Source organism: Amblyomma americanum, chromosome 8 (assembly GCF_052857255.1).
Source record: "Amblyomma americanum isolate KBUSLIRL-KWMA chromosome 8, ASM5285725v1, whole genome shotgun sequence".
In the NCBI taxonomy this organism is placed as follows: domain Eukaryota; kingdom Metazoa; phylum Arthropoda; class Arachnida; order Ixodida; family Ixodidae; genus Amblyomma; species Amblyomma americanum.
The window spans coordinates 87,374,287-87,385,058 of NC_135504.1; the positions used below are offsets into that span (position 1 = coordinate 87,374,287).

A 10,772-nucleotide genomic window follows, 5' to 3' on the forward strand; every position below is an offset into this window, starting at 1 on the left:
AAGGAATGAAATATGAAGTCGAGAATTACTGTGTGATCCTTGAGAGATATTCAGTGGTTCCTTCGCCAAAGTTGCTTATACTTTTTTTTTCTCTGCAGCACCGGCTATTTGGATTCGGCATCATTGAACAGTGCTGCTTTGGTCGGCTTCTCCGTCCTGAAATAGGGGTGCGTGCCTGAGCCCCTTCTGAAGTTGAGGCCGAGTAAGTGTCCATACTTCAATGTGATCTATCCAGGCAGAATCCTTTGTTACGTTTGCTAAATTCTTCCCCAATGGTCGCGAAAACGGCGAAGATTTTCAGTCAGCTTATGCTCTGCAGACTTGCTGTTTTTGGACACTAAGGACAAAATCAGTGAGCGTTGCTAAACTTGAAAAGTGCTGGTGGTTTAGCATTCCTAAACGCGAATATTCGGCGAAAGCTGGATTCGCAGGCGGGCACCACTGCCTGAGAGCGCGACTGAGCGGTCCAATGATCCAGGCAGCCAGTTATGTAGCACCTCTCATTTCATTGCGTCCATCATAGCCTGAGTCGCTGTGGGACGTTAAACACTAAACAACCATTCCTTGCCTCAAAAATCATCGGCGCCTATAACGCGGCCAATGCTAGCGTGTCGTCTTGAAGGGCTTGAGCCATACATGTCACATCGGGTCGAAGTGTGAGTTCCATTTGTGGCCGTGTAAGCGGATAAGGGCTGAGCGGCTCTTTCTGAAGGGTGCGCTATGTATGCAAAAACCTTGTGTTCTTTCTTGGCGTTTCCCGACACGCGATCTTAGGTTCTGCGCATGCGCACCATCGGAGTTTATTGCCAAACTTTCGGTTCAACCTCTGGCCTAATTTCAACGCTTTTCGAACGGCGATTTTTGCATCCAAACATCTTAGAATACAACCAAAATTGTAACTCTCATCCCGAGGGCAATATTTAATCATTTTCGCGCAGGTAATTGTTGGTTAAATAGGATAAAAAGGATATTGAAAAATTGATTGTTGTGGAGAGAAACCTGTGGTGGACTGGGTAGCAATGTTGTAGGCGTACGTAACATAGGGTAGAACGAGGTCCCAGTTCGTGTGGTTGGCAGCAACGTACATCGCCAGCATGTCACCCAGAGTGCGATTAAATTGTTCAGTTAGACCATTTCTTTGCGGATGGTAGGCTGTACAAGTCCGATGAACGATATTGCACTCGGCGAGTAGAGCTTTAACTTAGACAAGACGCGTGTCCGTCACTGAGGAGTTCACGAGCAGCACCATGGCGAAGTATAATGCGCTGCAAAATGAAGGATGCCACTTCAAGAGCTTTAGCAGCCCGGAGCGTGGTGGTTTGCGCATGCCGGGTCAGGCGACCAATGGCAGCAATGACCCAGCGGTTGCCAGCAGCGGTGTACGGCAGAGGGCCGTATAAATCGATGTCAACACGGTCGAAGGGGCAACAATGTAGTGGCTGCAACTCTCGAGCAGAGCGATGAGGAAGCTGCTTAAGGCGTTGGGTGCACGGGCAGGCGCGGACGTACTTCAGGATGAAGGTACAGTACTCACGGATTGAAATAGGACAATCGGAGCGCGTGGCCGTCGCTTCATGGAGCGCCGCCCGTAGACGCTCATGGAACCAAGGTGGTGCATTGTGGTATGGCGTGAGAGGGAGAACATCTACAAAGCAGAATTGTTCCTTCCAGTAGCCAATCAGCCGGCCTGTGGTTTACCACATGCCTGCGTGGCACTGCAAGGCTAGCGCTCCGAATGTCCTATTTCAATCCGTGAGTACTGTACACATGCCTCGCCAGTAGTACCGGAGACGGATATGAGCGTACGTCTTGAGGACTCCCGCGAGGCCGCATTTCGGGTCAGCGTGGAAACAGGCGCAGATTTGGGACCAGAGATGTAGGGGAATGACGAGAAGCCATTTCCGTCCATCTGAGTTATAGTTGTGCCGATAGAGTACACATCGCGAATTGTAAAATGTGAAGCGTGGCGACGAAGGGCGCGGGATGCTGGAGGCTTAGATGCGTTGGAGAGACAGTCAAGAAGAGAAGCAATCCTTTCATCTTTACGATGCTCAGGAGGCATGTCACAGGTGGTGAGCGAAGGTGCATTGGATTTGAGGGCAGAGAGGCTGGCAAAGTCGCCGGTAGCGGGGAGTAAGACAGGGCATCAGCGTCCTGACGCTTGCGGCCCGACCGATATACGACACGTATGTTATTTCCTTGGAGACGGAGAGCCCATTGAGCAAGGCTACCAGAGGGATGTTGTAGCGAAGCAAGCCAACTTATGGCATGATGCTCAGTGGTCACGTCAAACGGACGGCCATAGAGATAAGGTCGAAACTTTCCATGGACCCAGACAGTGGCCAAGCGCTCTTTTCCGTCACGGAGTAGTTGGATCCGACTTTCGTGAATTTGCGGCTGGTATAAGCAACCACATACTCCTCGAGGCCAGACTTGCGCTGGGCGACCACAGCCCCGAGGCAAATGCCACTCCATGGCGTCCGTGTGTACTTCGGTTGGGGCTTGAGGGTCGAAGTGACGCAAAATTGGGTGGTGCCGTGAGGAGACAGCGCAAGTTGTTGTAGGCGTCGTCGCAGGAAGGCGACCAACTCGAAAAATCCACATTGCTGCCAATAAGCTGAGTTGAAGAGGCAACAATGGCCGCAAAGTTGCGAATGAAACGCCGAAAATATGAACCGAGGCCTAGGAAGCTGCGCAGTTCCTTAATGCAAGCGGGTATTGGAAACACAGTCAAAGCACGAAGTTCGGCGGTGTTAGGGCGGCGGCCCTCTTTTGACACAACATCGCTTAAAATTGTCAGCTCGCTTGCAGCAATACGACACTTTTTAATGTTCAGTTGAAGGCCAGCGTCCGTACGGCATGTTAAGACGTGATTCAGCCGGGACAGATGAGTCGCAAAGCCGGGTTGAGAGATCATGGCGTCGTCGAGATAACGCAGGCAAGACTTCCTTTTCAGCCCTCCCAGAATGCTGTCTGTCATGCGCTCAAAAGTAGCCGGAGTATTACGGAGGCCAAAAGGCATTGCGTTCAATTCATACGGGCAGTCAGGGTTTGCAAATGCGGCTTTAGGGCGATTGTCGGCGGCCACAGGGACCTGCCAGTACCTAGAGTGTAAAGTGAGAGCAGAGAAGAGTTCAGCTCCTTGAAGGCAGTCCAGAGCATCATCAGTGTGCGGAAGATGGTAAACATCCTTTCGCGTGATCTTATTCAGGCGGCGGTAATCAACGCAGAAACGAATAGAGCCATCTTTCTTCTTTACGAGGACCAGGGGAGAGGCCCAAGGACTGTGTGAGGCTTGAATCACGCCACTCTAAAGCATTGTGCCCACTTGGTCTTGAATAACTTGGCGCTCACCGGCGGAAACGCGATATGGGCGCTGATGCAGAGGGGCGTGGTCACCGGTGTCGATGTGGTGGGTGACAGTCGATGTGCGGGTCAAAGTGGGTTGGTGTGAATGGAAGGAGGAACGAAATTGATGATGGAGCGCAAAAAGTGGAGTGCGTTGAGGTGCAGGAAGAGAGGCGTCGATGGAGGAAAGGAAAACGTCTGGAGGCGAAGTGTCAAGTGCAGGAACTGGTGGGCTGAGGGCATCTACGTCGATGGGCGGCGAATCGTCAGTTTCATTGCGATATATATAGAGAATGAAATCAATGATCTGCGCGGTACTGCGGCACTCACCGCGACGCACAGCGGACGCATATGTAAACGGATTGGTCACGAACAACGCGCTAAGGCCAGCTGACCGGGTGAGGACGGCGTAAGGTATGGACAGGTGCTTCCGGCGCAGAAAGAGGGGCGATGGTGTAAAAAGTACGTTGCCATCATGAACAAGGTCAGAAGTGACGGGCAGAAGAACAGAACAGGCAGGCAGTTCAGTGTCTTCGGAAACGACGGCTTTGGCAGGAGCAGCAGAAGGGGCATCGGGAGATGAGGAACCCCTGAACGCAAAAGAACTCGAGTTCAGCATGAGCACAATCGATGACTGCCTTATGGCGCGACAGGAAGTTCCAGCCCAAGAGTACTTCTTGAGAACAGGCATTCAATCACGTAAAGTGTTTCCTGATTAATGACGTGAGCAGTGCGTCGCGAACAGCGGAATAACCTGCGCGCTTGCAGTGCGCAGCGACAATTTAGTAAGTGGGGTCGCCACTTTTCGCGAGGAGCGGCAAAAAGAGGCGGCCATGGCAGACACAGTAGCACTGGTGTCGACAAGCGCCAGAACAGAAACAGTCTCTACGGAAACTGCGACCAGATTGGCGGCAGATAATTGAGGCCTTGGACATTTCGCTGGTGGCGGAGTTCTCACCTCAGCAACTGCAGCGTCTAGTTTTCTTCTTGCCAAAGATTTGGGTGCCGACGTATGGGAGAAAGGGAGCGGCAAGGAGGAGGTGAACGCCGGGTGGAGAAGACATTGCGATCAGGTGAAAGCGGGCGACTCTGTGCCGGCTCGGCTGGTGGTGAGTATTCACTGGGAGGAGGCCAGTAACCGGCATCTGGGGAGATTGGCGCACGACGACGGCAAAGCCGGGCCACATGACCAGGCAGTCCGCAAGAGTAGCAAATAGGCCGATTGTCACTAGTACGCCAGGGATTGCCGATTGTCGAAGCGGTCGCAAAAAAAGGCGTCGGAGCATGAGGAATTTGAGGCACAGACGCTTGAGGTGGAGCTTAGGTTGGGCGGTAGATAAGTGGCCGCGGCCGTGCGACGGCGGCAGCGTAGGTCAGGGGTGCAGCGACAGGTGCGGGCATCTGTGCTGGTGCGGGTCGAGGGTCCATTGGCCACTTGTTTGCTGATGGCAGTGCGAAGGTCGGGCGTTCGCGGTTATGGCTTTTCGGCATCACATTCGGCCTCACATTCAGAATATGAAGGGAAGAGAAATAGAACGGCGCCACAGAAGGGCGCATCGCTTGACCATGGCACCTGTGCGCCAGGACTGGCAGGAGTATTCCTCAGAGGGACTATGCAAGCTATGTATGCCTCTGTGACCGTAGACTTCTTTCAATGTAGAGCTGGAAATCTGCGCAACTATGAGAGAGAGAAAGTAATTTAATGGAGGGAGAGGTGGAGAGGTCGGCCTGCAGTAATGTGACACGAAGTGTCCACCGAGGGGAGCAGGATGAAGATTTAGTCATCAAAACAAAACAGATTCCGTCAACATTGTTAGTTTTAAGTAGGATTCTAGGCAAGTTGGACACCTATGTTTTCTCAGCAAAGAGTCCAGCAATATATCAGTAGCACTGACATTATATAAATACTTCGTTGCGGTGTGTTTTTGAACTCTACATTACCGAACGTCTTTGCTGACCCTGTCATTCCCACTGCAGGGGCTGCGACTGTCTGCCGTCAGCCTCACCTTAAGCTGCCAAACTTTGTAAATTCACTCAGGAGGGGCAGCTGTCAGTACATCTCCAGCTGCACTGTAATAACTGTGACAATGCATTTGTAATGCGTAACACGTTTCCAGCAACCGGACCTCTAACGTTCTCCTTTTCAGCAGCAACACACATATCCACACACATATCCATACTTCACTTTGCCGTATCTGGCAAGACCTTCACCACTGATGTCGATTGAAATGATCGGGCACCTCATGATCACTGTACGTAGGTAGGCTGCTTGTATGGACGGAGGTGGTATGCCCTAAAACCCCAAGGCGCAGATTTCCATGTGTAATAAGTGACACCAATACCGCTCAACTTAGTCAGGTGAACACGCCGTCAGCATGGGAACCGGGAGCAGCTACACATAAACTATTCCCTAGGAGCTCGACGCACCAAAGAGTGCAACGATGTATCCTCACAAAATTCGCGTTCGAATTGTCGTGCTTCACTTGTGCAGTGCATGGGGTGCACAGTTTATGACGCTCCATCCCTGATGCCAGCGATGTTGTAACAGCTGCACTTTGCCTCTGCACATACGCGAGGGCATGCCAGCTGCAGCGCAACTTTGCTCTCCCGTTGCTCTCTTCGCGACCTTCATCTCCTCGGCAGTAAACCTGCGCTGTTTTGGTAGTTGTGTTCCAATGCTGCCATCCTAATCATCGCGACGACGACCTCATTTTGGTCCTACAATGAAAAGGAGTTTTTACGTGTCCTATGGGAGCCGGCCTATAAAAACAAATCATAAGGCTTTCTGTCGACGGTACAGTATTTCCCGTAGTATTTTCGGACCTGGCTTTGTAGTAAAAGCAGGAATTTTTGCAGTAACAAAAGAATTTTTTTTTGTTCTTGTCACAGTAACTGATGCAGTTCTGTTAAAGAAGGCGGCTTCGTAATAATCTGCGACCGGATGGCGAAACATTTGTCGCCCTTTTGGACCAGCACAGTCTAATTTTACTACCGCGAACCTACTCATTGCTAGCTTATAGTTGCATTGAAAGCAAGCTTGGCAGTGTTGATTCCACCGCTATCCAGATTGATGGAGCAATCACTTAACTCCCTTTGAGCCACCGTGGTGCCTCACTGCTTGCGGCTCTCGGCTACTGATCCGAAGGACGCGGGTTCTATCCCGGCTCCGGCAGCTGAAATTCGATGCAGGCCGAATTCTAGAGGCCCCTGTGCTCTGTGATGCCAGCGCATGTTAATGAACCCCAGGTGGTCGACATTTTGCGGACCCTTCACTACGGCGTTCCTCATAGCAAGAGTCGATTTGGGACGTTAAAAACTCTCATAAACCATAAAACTCGTGATATTTGATTTCTCCTGTGACCAATCATAGGATGGCTTCACATCCTTGTTATGGTAAAATGATTATTCGTATATGCACTGTAGTCCATAGGACAGGATGTATAGTGTTCAATATTCCTCCAAACCTGCAATGTTGCCGTAATTTTGTAGCGATAGCTACAGTACTGTAGCATTTTGAGCCTTCAGAGCGGCGGCGCCACCACACTGTCACGTGGTGCGGAGCAGCTGCTGGCAGCGTGGCGCCGTGGTTGATCACGTGGTTGGTCACGTGACCAAATTCCACTCTGCCAGCTGTAGCTATCTCGTCACTCCAGGTTTAACCATAGCTAAACCATCGCCATTTTTTTTTATTTATTATCTGATTTATATTTGCTGGCACTTTGTTTTCTTGCATTGTCGACATCCAGAATGGAAATTCAGGCCTCTTCGTGATTAACGGTGTCCCCATCACTGATAGGAAAAACTTTCATGACCACCTATGCCCATCATACAGGCCTGGTGCCGCGCATTCGTGGTGATGGCTTTTCGGCATCACATTCAGCACATTGAGCAGGAATAATACATAATATACCAAACAAGGAAGAGAAATAGAAGGGTGCATCGCTTGACCGCCGAACCTCTGCGCCAGGACTGGTAAGAGTACTTCCAGCAGGGATCTATGAATGTAAATTAGCGAATGCGATTCCGCTTATACGGGCATTAACCCTTTATCGTTATCCGAACAACTTCCATCCGTGAACACTGGATCTGGACAATGGAACCGAAGGGAATACCAAATTGCTAGTGCACCGAATTAGCATATGCCCACACTACTCAAATATACCGTCGTGTTTTTTTTTCAGTTCATTTGGGAGATTTTACTGTGTATAAGCCCGAACATCGTCATTTAATCGAACGTAGAAAATAAGCTATTTCCAATTCTCGCAGCGCTGCCAAGGCTGGCAGGAGGGCATCTACACCACCTGCCGAGAACATGCCTTCCCCTGGTTGCGGTACCAGGGCAACACCCAGCCGGATACGTCACAGGTTGGTTAAACAAAATGACGTCGTTGATTCCACAAGGTCCCTGGGCTCCCCTGCAGTATTGCCGGTGTCGGGTACATTGCTATTCAATTCTTGGTACATTTTACGCGAAGAAAATGCAGCCGCTAAAATGTGAAGCAGCATTTAGGGCGAAAGAGAAAACACCGCGTGTTATCCGAGAGATGAGTCAAATATTTCTTTATAGCCAATGCGAATGAATGAATGCTTCCCGTTTGCTATACTGACCCCATTGTTGGGCAAGCCAACTTGGTACCTAAGGGATGCGAAGTCGATCCTGCACACATGCCCAGGAGCTACAACTTAGTGGTGTGAGTTAATTTATCCAGTTCACGTCATCTGCTTTAGTTTGCTTACGTAATTGCCACGGTGAAAAAATTACAATTCAGACCACATCCAAACAGCCCGTCAGCAATTGTGTACATAGGATGCAGGTTCAAGGATGAAAGAAGCATGAAGGGTTTGGAATAAACGTCGGCTGACTGGCTATCGGCCCGATTCAAAACGCATGACAGAATTTTGCGTCGCGCATTAGTTTTGAGCCGCGAGGAGTTTTTTGTCCTGCGTTGTGTCGTGCGACAGAGGTTCGTATCCTGGGTTCTTTCGCACGACAAAGGTGTTTGCAGTAATTCTGCCGCACGACACGCATCTTTCCTGTACTTATCTTCATAGCGGTACCAGAACGCAAACTTTTGCAGACGTTTACTGAATCCATCGCGCATTTTTTTCATTATCTGATTAATTTCGCATCTGCCGTGACGTTAATCAATCAACAAATTAATCAATTCCTTAATTATTTTTTTCTCAGTCGAGTTGTAAATCAGTCTAAATTTCTCAATCAATTTTTCAATCAATCAACTCCTCAGTCAATCAATTTCTCAATCAGTTGAGAACCAATCAATTTCTCAAACAATTTCTCAATATCAATCTAATATCAATTATTTTAGCGAATGAATTTCATCAATTAAAAAGATAATCAGTTTATTTACATAGATTGCTCTTTCCAATTTCCTTTTTTTTTTCTTAACCCTCCTACCGAATGTGATGCGCCACGGATTCTGCCCTAGAGCCCTTAAACCGCTTTCCCTGGGTCGTCTTCGTGTATGGACCTCATATTGAGCAACCCCGCGGAGTGCAACTCGAAAAACAGCGTCCGAAATTCTGTCAATATTCTCCAGTGGAAAACGGTTTTCTTGGGCCATTAAAAAGGGAATGTGTTGAGTGCCGCCGCCGACTAGCGACCGACCGAGCAAAGGCACCGGCGACCGCCAGGGTTCCCCCAACCTGTTGTTCTCTGGCTGTTAATGTTCTCTATCCAACGACATTCCCTTATCTCAGCACTACGCCCATGTCCTTCGGAAGGAAATGAACGTCCTCTTTGCTATCCCCTTCACCCAGAGTCTCGGACGAAGGGGCGGCCTCCTTCGGCACCCGCGCCCAGGGTGGCCATCTGTCCAAGGGTTGGACCATCAATGGCACCTGTCTCTCCCTTTGGCCTTCATAGACCTTAAGGGGCAAGCAATTGCGGTACGCTTACGTCTCTTCCGTCCTTTCGCGATCGCAGCCAATGTTGTCGCAATAGAACTGGATTGCCCTTACAAGACGTGAATGTCTCTGCTAAAGCCATGCAAGCTGGCGTTCTGGTTAACGGCACGGTACTGGAGTTCAACCGCATACCCGGTACAGCTCACATTTCGCTTAAATGGTTTTCTGTTCTTCAGCCATGGTATTTTGATGGAGGCGAAATGCTGGACGGGTTGTATATTTGAATTTCAGCTCCCATTTTAGAACAACAAAAAGCCGGATATGTTCCAAAGGCTTCCATTACGAAGAACCTTGTGGGGCGTGAATATAGAAGTTAGTGACCTCAGTTGACTCCGTGTCTCTTCAGATGAATTAGGTTAATTATTAATTGCTTGCGTCCCGTGTAACATGAGTGACTTAGTGTGTTAGCTTGGCAACGTTTCGGTAAAATCAGTGTTGTGTGAAATTTTATTACCAATTTAATCTTTTGTGGGAAAGCCATCCGAGGGCTTAGTGAAATGCCTCACCACATGTACAGTGGCGTGGATTAAAAAATATTAGCACAAGTGATGGATCACCGATGTGAAATCGCTCATCCATCCATTTTTTACGTAAGTGTTGTGATATAATCCTCAAATTTATTGGAAGGATCCATTCGTAGTCTCAGCTACTTCCTGGCGCATAAAACTTTGAAGCATTTAACTTGGACGCAGTGGGCTTCCTAGGAGATGCAAGGGAATGGCTTTTTTACTTTTGCGAAGAGAGGTTAAAGGTGCACTAAAGAGGGATCTGGACACATCTTTTTACCGCGGGAACTCTGTCTACACGTTCCAGTCATTCCTAGAAACTTCGAAATATTGTCCTGTGTGGCCGATTGCCCTAATTAAATCGGATTAAAACGTCCCCGCTTCCGCCTTTGTTTGAACTCAACGTGGTAGGGAGGCGGAGACAACCAACTCGTATAGTATATTTAGCCAGTCCAGTGGCGACTTCGCTTTTGCTTTTTAGGTTTCTGTGAATGAACCGTTTCAGTCACAGACAATATAGCCGCGAATTAGGCTCATGGAAACAAATACACGTGGACTCTTTGATTTACGTATCCTGCCTACCACGTTAAGTTAAAAAATAAAGGTGGCAGCTGGGACGTTTAATTCGATTTAATTAGGGCTATCGGCTGCACAGGACAATCATTAGAAGTTTCTAAGAAAGCTCAGAACATGTAGAAATATTTCCCGCGGTAAAAAGACGAGTTCAGATTCCTCTTTAGTGCACCTTTAACTTCGGGTTTTCCGGGGTATCGTCCATAGCATGGTTTGAATTGACACTCAGCACGTCACGGTCCAACTTATCGGCATTTGCAATTGAGAATTACCTAGGCTGTAAGCATTCCCGCATGCAGCTGTCTTGTCTTTAGCACAATTAACCACTAAGGTATTATAGCATATGGAACAAGTGGCATATGATGAGGCTATAGAGAGCCTAGGGGCTAATCACTTCTTAGAGCCCGTTGACTAGTAACG

At 49.0% G+C, this 10,772-nt stretch overlaps 1 long non-coding RNA gene across 1 annotated transcript in view; it reads right to left on the reverse strand.

The window, feature by feature from the left end:
* The window catches only part of LOC144101980 (uncharacterized), a 128,356-nt gene that overhangs the window by 51,166 nt on the left and 66,418 nt on the right, over nt 1-10,772 (reverse strand). The gene's annotated exons all lie outside the window — the stretch shown is intronic.